General features: G+C 46.2%; 1 protein-coding gene across 1 annotated transcript in view; it reads left to right on the top strand.

Moving 5' to 3' along the window:
- Positions 1–781: 781 nt before the first annotated feature.
- The window catches only part of Gramd1b (GRAM domain containing 1B), a 243,994-nt gene continuing 235,114 nt past the window's right edge, over positions 782–9,661 (top strand). Inside the window, exon 1 of the mRNA XM_051156229.1 lies at positions 782–990. The gene's annotated coding sequence lies outside the window, so the exon portion shown is untranslated. The remainder of the gene's footprint in view (positions 991–9,661) is intronic.

Below are 9,661 nucleotides of genomic sequence, written 5' to 3'. Positions count from 1 at the left end.
TTCCAGGTATGGGAATTTGGATGCCTCTGACAACGGGAGAACTCAGTTTGGATTTTCCTAGCTAGCTGTGTGTTCCTGGCCGTCAAAGACCCTCTCTGAGCTTCTTTTGTATTAGTGTGTCGGGAGCTTTGAACCTTGATTTTAATACTAACCAGTCAGGATGCTACACCGTCGTGAAGATTCTGCAGGTCACCTGTGGACTTCTGTCGTGCCTGTGCACAGCACGCTTTCCCATCGCTTCCCATGAAAGCCATCCCTTTCCAAGAGAGGCTGTTCTCTCCTCCTAACCACAGGGCAGTGGTGCTTCTGGTGTTGGTTTCCACATTAACTTGATGCTCTGATTTGAACCGAGCAGTTGGTTTTAAAGGAACCGCCTGGTCTTGTGTCGAGTTCCACTGCAGTGGTAAGTGAGGCAATACCCGGAGAACCCAGACTTCTCCCTGAGAGGGAGAGCGAGAGGAGGAGAGAGAAGAGAGCGAGAGAAGAGCGGGAGAAGGACAGAGGCGGGAGACGCGAGCGAGCGGAAACCACCCAGGTGCAGTCGGGGACGACACCGAGCCACCGCGCAGCGGGTAGGGAGGGAGCCGTGGATATATATAGAAAGAGGGATCGCGCTGCGGTAACACCTAGCCACCCAGACGGCGGGAGCCGAGCGCGCCCTGAAAGGGGAGTTCCACCAGCTCGTGCCGCGCGTCCCCGCCCTCGTTGCTCCCGAGGCTGTCCCAGGGCGCTGGGGGACCCTGAACCCCCCACCGCGCTCACCTGCCAGAGGTGCCTCCGACTGGACCGAACGCACAAGTCGGCGGGTCCAAAGGCTGCGCGCTTTTGCTCCCCTGCTCCAGATGGGACTGGCTCTCCTGTTTGCAAAGCCAGGCCCGTTGGGAGATGCGCTAAGCAGTAGCCAGCAGCTGGTGTGTCCCGGACGCCACTGACCGCTCAGCGCCTACCTAGCCTTGGAGTCCACATGAACAGCTTTCCCAGCAGACCTAGGTAAGAACTTCGTGACCCAGCAGGTACACACCTGGGAGCCAGAATGAGGATGAGGAAGAGCCCTCTGGAACTGGGGAAATATTGGGATAGGGAGGTGGGTGGGGGCACTGTTAGAGTCCCAGTTTTCTTAGTACAGCGTCAAAGTTGCCAGAGGGCATGGTAAAGCTATTAACATGGATTGTGGCCAGGCTGTGATGTCCAAACACCCAGAGTTGGTGTCCCTAGGAAACCACTGAGATAGGTCGCCTCCATCAATTTCCGGAGGTGGCCAGCTGGCTTATTTTTCCGTTCAGTGTTGGAGATGTGCACAGAGCAAGCAGAGAGGGAGACTAGGGTGTGTGTGTGTGTGGGGGGGGTGTATGCTTCTTCGTGCCTTCCAGCAAAGTTTTGAACTTGGGGACATTGACTTTTCTTGTTCTAGGCGTAGTCCATTCCACCTGGCTGCCTCCTCCATCTTTGCACCAGCGTCCCCCAAGTTCAAAACTTGGCAGAAAGACAAAGTACTCACCAAAGGGGAGAGTTCAGCTTTTCAAATCATGGGGTGGAGGTCCGTTGACTTAGACCCAGGAATTCACAGAGTCCTTTCTCCTCCTAGGAAAAGCATGGCTGGCTTGTGCGGGTAGAGAGGTGAGAAGGTGTGTCATTAGGATACAGTTGTTAGGGCCCAGACTCATAGAGAAACTTCTTTCTCCACGTAGCTCCTTGAGAGGGTGTCTGTGCCTTCAAGGCAACGTAGGACCAAACAGCTGATTGCATGCACTCAGATTGTGATTTGGGGTGCATTTGTAATATACAGCTCAACTGCAGGCCAGACACTGTATAAATCCCATATGCTTGGAAGATTCCCTGGATTCCCAGCCCCTCCCCCCCATCCCTGCTCCCAAGGAAATAAATTTCTAAAGGCTTGTAAAAAATAAAATCAAATGTTTTCATGACAGCAGCAGATGCAAAACTCCCACCATGCCAGGCAAAAACAAAGAAATTGGTGCAGGGGGCTGAGCTATCTCTTTTGTCAACGCCTACGTGGCCACGGTCCTGAACTGGGGCTTTTCAGGAGGGGCAGATCCTAGCTGGAGGTCTCTCCATGTAAATTCAGGACATTGACTCTTGGAGGCAAATTGAAAATGCTACATTTTCCACCTCCTCTTCCAGGGCCCTCTTTGGCTCAAATCTGATATAGAATCTCTTTGGGAAGCATCATAGTACAAAAATACCTCCTACCCAGCATTGGATGGCAAGCACAGGCCTGTGGATTCTGACTGAGCGATCTAGTCCTGTTCTCTGGTTGAGGAGAACACTTTACTCTCCTTTTCCAGCTGAGCCTCCCACCCTTTGTTCCTGACTTGAAGACTGTGTCTCTGATGCATACCTAATATCCAATCCAGGCCAGCCTCATGGCTTCATGGACCTTTTTGGTAGTTGACTTTGCAGATGTATGGGGTGGGGGGGGGGTCATCATTGAGTCTTCTCTGGACTCAATTAATGACCTTCCCTGAAACTCTTCCTCAACCTGCAGCTTGGATGGATGGTTCTGCCAGAATCAAAGTGAGTCAGGGTGTCAGAAAGCCGTGTGAAAGTTCTGGTTTCCCTATCATTTGTACTTGGAAGTTGTATGGATCTGTACAGTTGAGGCTGGACTCAGGAGTTACTGTTGAAACGAAACTATTATGAGCAACTGATCAAAATGTGGCCAAACTGGATGCCCTTGTAGCAACTCAGTTTGACATTGGTACCTCCTGTGCTTGCCAACTAATGACTGCTTGCTCACTTGTCTTCAAGGACCACAGATCTTGAATGAAATCACATCTTTATAAGGAGATGCCGTCAGCCCCCCCCCGTTACAATCTTCCAACCTTTACTCTTGGACTGCAGCCGCCTTATAATGTCCTCAAAGACCAACATGGTGCGTATTGAGCCCCAGCTTGCGCAGCTGCAGTCTGTAGACTTAAAGCTGAAATCATCAGCCCCCAGGGCAGCAGCTGGGCTCCAGCTGCAAGTCTCTATTCCCATTGGCTTTGCTTTTGCACAGGTGGTATGTAGTTTTCAGCTGTTTGCAGCTTTGGGCTGCTGGCTACAATTCTGCTACAAATGATCATCTACACACATACCTTGGTGAAGTGGGCACTTACCTTTGGGACCTGCTGGAATGAATGCTCTGCTTGTTTTAGTTTCCGAGCATCTTTCTGCTTGATTGAAATAATTTTCTCTTTTCCTCTCCTTCCTCCCTTTTGCATCTGTGGATTCGCACATCAGGAACCACATTCACTACAGTAGTTATCATTCTTGAAATGATAAGAAAAATCAATAGATTCTCTACTCCATCTAGCAGAAATAAAGCATTTATCTTTTGGCTGCTACATTCCATATGCCTTTTATTTTGGTGTGTGAGAGTCTGGCATCTAAAGCATGACCCAGGAGCCCGTTTTCTTCGCAGCCGTTGACTGAGTCCTGAACAACTACAGTGAATAGATGTTGCTAAAGAGGCAAAAGATAGGGAAGCAGTGTTACAGCCAGGATAGGAAAAGATGCATCTTGGGAATGAGACCCCGGAGAAGCATGTGCTTTTAGGAGGGTTGTCTCAATGTGTCAGTTGCACATGCATGAAAATAGAACTTGCTAGATGGAGGAAACACCTAGGAGGAGATTGGTGTGTGGATCTGTAAGAGAGGCCTCAAGCTCCAAGGATTTAAGTTCTAGTAAGTTGACTTTGTTGAACCAAAGAGTTAGTGATCTGCTAGCCACCCTTTCTTCTTAAACTTCCCTCAAACCAACAGTGAAGTTTTGTCTTTAGGGAAGGCCCCAGGGACCTACATAAGGCAAGAAGAATACCACTTGTGGCTTACAGGCACCACCAGTGAAGACCTTATTCTAGGCATGCTGAAGAAGAATTTATCTCACCAGCTGTATACAATAGCAGACTTGAAAAACTTGCTTCCATTAATTTGAAACCTGGTCAGACCTGGTCAGACCTGGTCAGACGGCAGGACCTGCCTGAGACCCCCAAAGGCACAAAGCAGGAAGCATCTCTCCTCTCAGCACCCTTGTGGGGCTTTGATGTCACTCTGGGGGCATCTGGTGAAGGAAAAGTCTCTCCTTTCTGATCCAGCATAAGGACAGGATTAATTTGGAGATGGTGGTGGGCTCAGAATTGCTCAGAGTGCAAGTTGAGCCTTTAGCTTGTTAAAAGCCTTCAGAAAAATCAATTTGTTCAGAACAAGACCAACGGTGTACCACCTGCCTGCTCCCCTCCCACCATGCACTGCTATGCTCATTGAATACTGAACATATTTAGCTAGAGGAGAGAGTATGAAAAGACAGCTCCTACAGCTCATCTGCCATTCGATCTCATTGATCTCAGAAGTGTCATCTTTCTAGGCATCTTGGGAGTCTGGTCTTGGAGGAAGAGGTAAGGAAATCAGTCAAAGGTAGAGGTTGGGGAGGGCAATTTTGAGACCCAGCACATCTGGCCAAAAGGCCAGAGCAGTCCAGATGAGAGTGCTGGAGGCATGGGAGGAGAAGGGAAAGAAGGGCGGCATACAGAAATGATAGATGGATGGATGGATGGAGGGAGGGGTGCAGGAGAGAAGCAAGTCAAATGGAAGGAAGGAAAGGGAACAGAATGGACAGGAGGAAGGTGCAGAAAGGATGTGCAAGAAAAAGCCAAAGAAGTGAAAAGAGCAGAGACAAATGGAAGCAGCACCTGGCTGTCAGGCCCTTCTCCCTCCGTTTTTTTCCTCTGGAGGAGGGAGGGGGCAAAGGAGCCTGCAGAACAGCGTGGCTTTTGTGATTGGGAGGCTGGGCGCTGAAGCTGACAAGCCTCAACCCCTCACGGCGGCTCATTCTATTTTTACATTTTGCAGAATCGAAATTAAACAAATGACCCTGTGAAGGCGTGTTCATGAAGATTTTATCCCGAACACCCACACAGCCAGTGCGGGGTGGCTGAATATTTAGCATAATATTCTATCTAATCAGATAAGAAGGCATCCTCCAGAGGGTGGCAGGCTGGAAGCCTGAGCTTTTATAAGAAAGACCTGCTCTGATGACACTGAGCTAAACTAGAATGGAACCTTGTTCTGTAGGTTGACAGGGATGACTTCAGAGTTCAGACTTCAGAGTTCAGAGGGCAAAATCCAGAGTTTGCCCTCCCTGGATTAGATCCCTGCCTTTGTGAGACTATTGGTCCAGTTCTGTTTGGAGAGCTAATTGGGGGGAGGGGAGTGGCTGGCTGCTCTTTGGCTGAAGCCGCCTTGAGTGGAGGAAGCCTTGTTTAGAATCTAGGCACTCACTCACTCACTCACTCACTCACTCACTCACTCACTCACCCACTCACTCACTCACTCACTCACTTACCCCATTTGTTGGCCAGGAAACTCTTCCCTGTTTCAGCAACAATAGGCAGCAAGTGTGATGAGGCTGTCATACATTTCATTCTTGGCACAAACCACAACAGAATATTTTTCCGGTTTGGATGTGGGTTTATGCTTTAAGCAACAGAAGATCTAGTAACAATTAAACACACAGTCCTTTTCACATAGCCAGAAACACAGGTCAACATGCCAATCAATAAAGCCAGGTTGGTTGGACACATGTACCATGAGAAGACTGCTCAGACACTTGTGGTTGCCAAGCACATGGTTGTGTTTAGTAGGGTACCTGTGGGCTCCTTTCTCTTATGCATTGAAGGCTTATACAATCCCTTCTTTGTTGTTTTGACAAGTCCAGTATCTAGAGCAGATAGTGATAAAGACTGCTATTGCATCTGTCTGGATTTCAGAGGGACCCATGGATTGGATACTTTGACTCAGAGGGCACTGCTTCTTCCTGCTCTTTCCCTGCAGAACCCCAGAGGCTGAGGAGCCAGAGAATATTCCCCGGGGTGACTATAAAAAGGTATCTCCATGTGTGACTCACTGAGACACCGAGGGCCCTGGCAGGAGCCATGTGGATGTGTGTTCAAAGACCCTAGGAAGGATTGATAGTCCATTTAAGCGGAAAGCAGAAGGCAGCCCCTCCCCACTTTCATCAGGCCTTGATGCACTTTTTCTGTTCTTGGCATTCTTTCTTCTTGGCTATCTGCTTCTCACAGTGTGTCTGGCATGGCTTTGAGACCGTGGAACCATTCTATAAATTTTTTCTGGGGAAAGTCAGCATTTCCTTTATTAATAACAGCTCCAGAGTCTGACTTCCCACAGGCAGAGCCCCACATCACAAGTCTCTTGGTGCAGTGGCTCTCAGAGTTGAGAAACGATTTTAAGGGGACAGGCTCACAGCTACTGGAGCAGAATGTGGCTGGACTACATTTGAGTCTGGGTCTGTTCATGCTCAAGTAGAAAACTCTGCAGAAAGAATTTTTTCAACCTGTATGGAAATACAGAGTGTATGTAAAGCCTTTACCCTTCAGCTTCCCCTTTCCTGAAGAGTCTGGCTTAGTTAGGCCTTTCCAGGTTATGGCCAGCAAGGCACCTCTGAGCTCTTTATTTTTATTATTGTATTAGAAATTCAGTGATTCTTATGAAAATTCATTGAATTGTTTTTTATTGTTGCTTGTTTTGTTTGGGTTTGGTCTTGGGCTATTTGCAGATAGATGAGAAGATATTTTGGGTATGGGACTCAAATCAAATCAAGACAGGAAATTTATTTCATACAGCATGGTGATTAATTATACAATATTTTGAGTGCATCTGTGTTTGAGCTGTGACATGATGTCAGGTATAGACTTTTCCACTTGTGGCATAATCTTGATATTCAAAAAGTATCAGACAGTAACCATTTCAAGTTTTGAGTTGTCAAGTTAGGGAAGCTCCTCCTGTAATGAGATGTCATTTCCATCATGGTTTTACCCCTTCCAGAACTTTCATGCAGAGTAAATGATTAGGAACAGCAGTTTACAGTTGGAGAAGCTAAGTCATAAAGACCAGATGTATATGCCTATAGCCCCAGCATTTAGGAGGCTCTGGGCAAGAGGACTACTGTGAGTTGGAAGTCTGCCTGGGTTATGTAGTAAGTTCAATGCTATCATAGTATACACAGCAAAAACTTATCTAAAAGAAAGGAAGAAAGAAAGAATCCAAGATGTGTAGATAGTAATTACAGCTGGGACTTAAGCCAGTACTGTGATTTCTGCATGGGTGCTTTCTCTGTAGATGAGCTTTAAATTTTCAGTCCACTCCTTTCTTGTCATCTACCATTAATTAGTGCCCACCATCAGTAGATAGGGATAGGGATACACATGCACTTGCTTATAGAAGTATCAACCAAAACATCCCCTAAAATACAAATGCTTATGCAAACAGAGATAAAGAGATTTGGAACTGAAGAGGGAAGGTAAATAAATAACATCAATGTTCTTGAGACTGACTAGTTTTCTCCCCAACCCCCTTCTTCCAGTTTTGGCATACTCATCACTGCCAAGTTGCCTTGACATTTAAATCATAGAAAATACTGCATAAAAGTTGGCTTTATACCATATAACTGTTCTGCCCTCCTTTCTTGTAGAATAGCTTTAAAGGGCACTCCTGCCTCATGGCTTGTTTCTACTGAAACCTGAGTTACATATATTTCTGAAAGGCAAAAAGTTTATAGTAGATTTTGGGGTGACTATGATTTCCACAAGAGAGGTGAGGTAAGTCCCTTAAGATTCAAGGGCATTTATAAATGGGCCCTGTAAAGTCTCACTTCATCTTGGCTGGGTCCAGTGCTTCCATTTGAACTCAGTTGGCAAGGGGCAATAGAGAATATTAATTTCTGGTGTTGGCTGGTCTTTTGCATGCACGAGCTTCCTGCTATTTGTCTAAGAAAAGTACAAACCCAGGTGAATAAGGCTAGGCTAGTGGCTTTATTTAGCAGTTAGACCAACCCAAGCTGAATAATATATTTTGGCTTGTCAAAAAGCAGGAACAATTTAGCAGAATCAGCAGGACTATTCTCCTAGATTGTATGCCTAGCTGCGATGAAAGTAGAGGGTGTACAAAATGGGGCTATAATAATTTTATCTATTCCTGTTCTTTCTTCCCAAATATGATGCTTCTCAAGACACCCATATGCCAAAAATGTAAGTACGTTATGCCAAGGCTAGGGTGCACTCTTCTGTGTGAAGCCTGGTATCTCTTAGCAACATTCAAATTCCGTTTAGGCACCGAGCCTTCAGGCTGCTTTCTATACCTGTAATAAAATGATGAATGCATGATCAACTTTGGCCCACTGGTCTTAAAAGAGGATTTAAAAAGTGGCCCCAAAGCAGTATGAAATGAAAGACAAAAGAATACAGATCTTCCTTTTTTTTTTTTTTTGGCTTTTCTTCCTTTGTGAGTGACGGGAAGAAACGAGTTAAAGGGTGGCAATGCAGGCTTTTATGGGTACCCAGGAAGTGTCCTTATTTCCTCTTCTTATCTACCTGAGTACTTATCTCCAGGAACGGTGGCTAGGACAGAGTGTGTCCTTTTCTTGGTTTTATTCTGTCCTTGTTTATCTCTGTCATATTTTCATCCTCCATTTATGTTACTCTGACAAGCACTTCTTAATCGAGAAGCGAGGTGGGTAATGAAGACTCAGAACTGAAGAAGATGCAATTTTTCTCTTCAGAGAGCTCTTGATCTAGTAAGGAAGGCAGTGTACAAGAGTGAAGGATGGGGCTGGAGAGACAGCTCACCAGTTAAGAGCGTTGGCTGCTCTTCCAGAGGACCCTGGTTCAATTCCCAGCACCCACATGGCAGCTCACAATGGTCTCTAACTCCTGTTCCAGGGGATCTGACACCCTCACACAGACATACATGCAGGCAAAACACTAATGTACATAAAATAAAAATAAGTAAATCATTTTTTAAAAAAGGGATGAAAGATACCATGGTAGTGACTCCAAGGAAGTGTGAATACAGTGCCATAGGGACAGTGAACCCATTACAGTGAGCAGAACAGTCTGAGTAAACCTAGGAAGGCTTTTTCAGAAGAGATCATGTTTGAGCTGGCTTTTAAGAGGTGAGTAGGTATGCTGCAGATAGAAAAACATGAAGTCATCCTTCAGGCAGAGGGGACAGTGTGAGCAAACACATGGAGTGATGGAGTACTTTATCTATCTGTGGAATATGAGTCAGGTGTGCTGTGAGAGGTGATGAGGGTGAGGCTGCCAGTCTGGAGTGGGACTTCAAAGGCTCAAGTGTACAGCTTGCATTAAACCAGAGCTCCAGATATGTTTCAGTGGGAGGATAAAAAGAGATCCCTTTTCTGAAAGACAGATAACACTGATCACATTGTGGAACTTAAGCCCAAAAAGAGGGGTTCCAAAGTTAGAGTCAGGATCCCTAGACAGGAATGTTGGGGTGTCCAGGTGAGATTTCCTGTGATAAAGAAAGTTGGGAACATGCCATCCAGATGTGAGAGTAAGTTTAAAGGAAAGTCATCAAAGCACGTTGTTGGATGCATGGTGGAAGCTGAGGGAAGGTAGGGGGAACCATAGCATGCACAAATGCCCTATCTCATAGTCTGTGCTAGACCAGTGATGATGATTCAAGACAAGATGCTCAGGAACGATGTGGAACTGGAAGATACAGTGATAACATAAGAGTTTGAAAAGGCTAAGGATAAAAGGGGGGCTTTAGAATAGAGATGTGGTGGGTCATTTGTAAGCTTTCCAAAAACGGGTCCAATAAAGTTGTGCAGAAGTATGGCAAGA

This window comes from Acomys russatus, chromosome 14 (genome assembly GCF_903995435.1).
Source record: "Acomys russatus chromosome 14, mAcoRus1.1, whole genome shotgun sequence".
NCBI classification, from domain to species: domain Eukaryota; kingdom Metazoa; phylum Chordata; class Mammalia; order Rodentia; family Muridae; genus Acomys; species Acomys russatus.
Note: the sequence above shows the minus strand (reverse complement) of the source record. Positions and strands in the feature narration are given on the sequence as shown.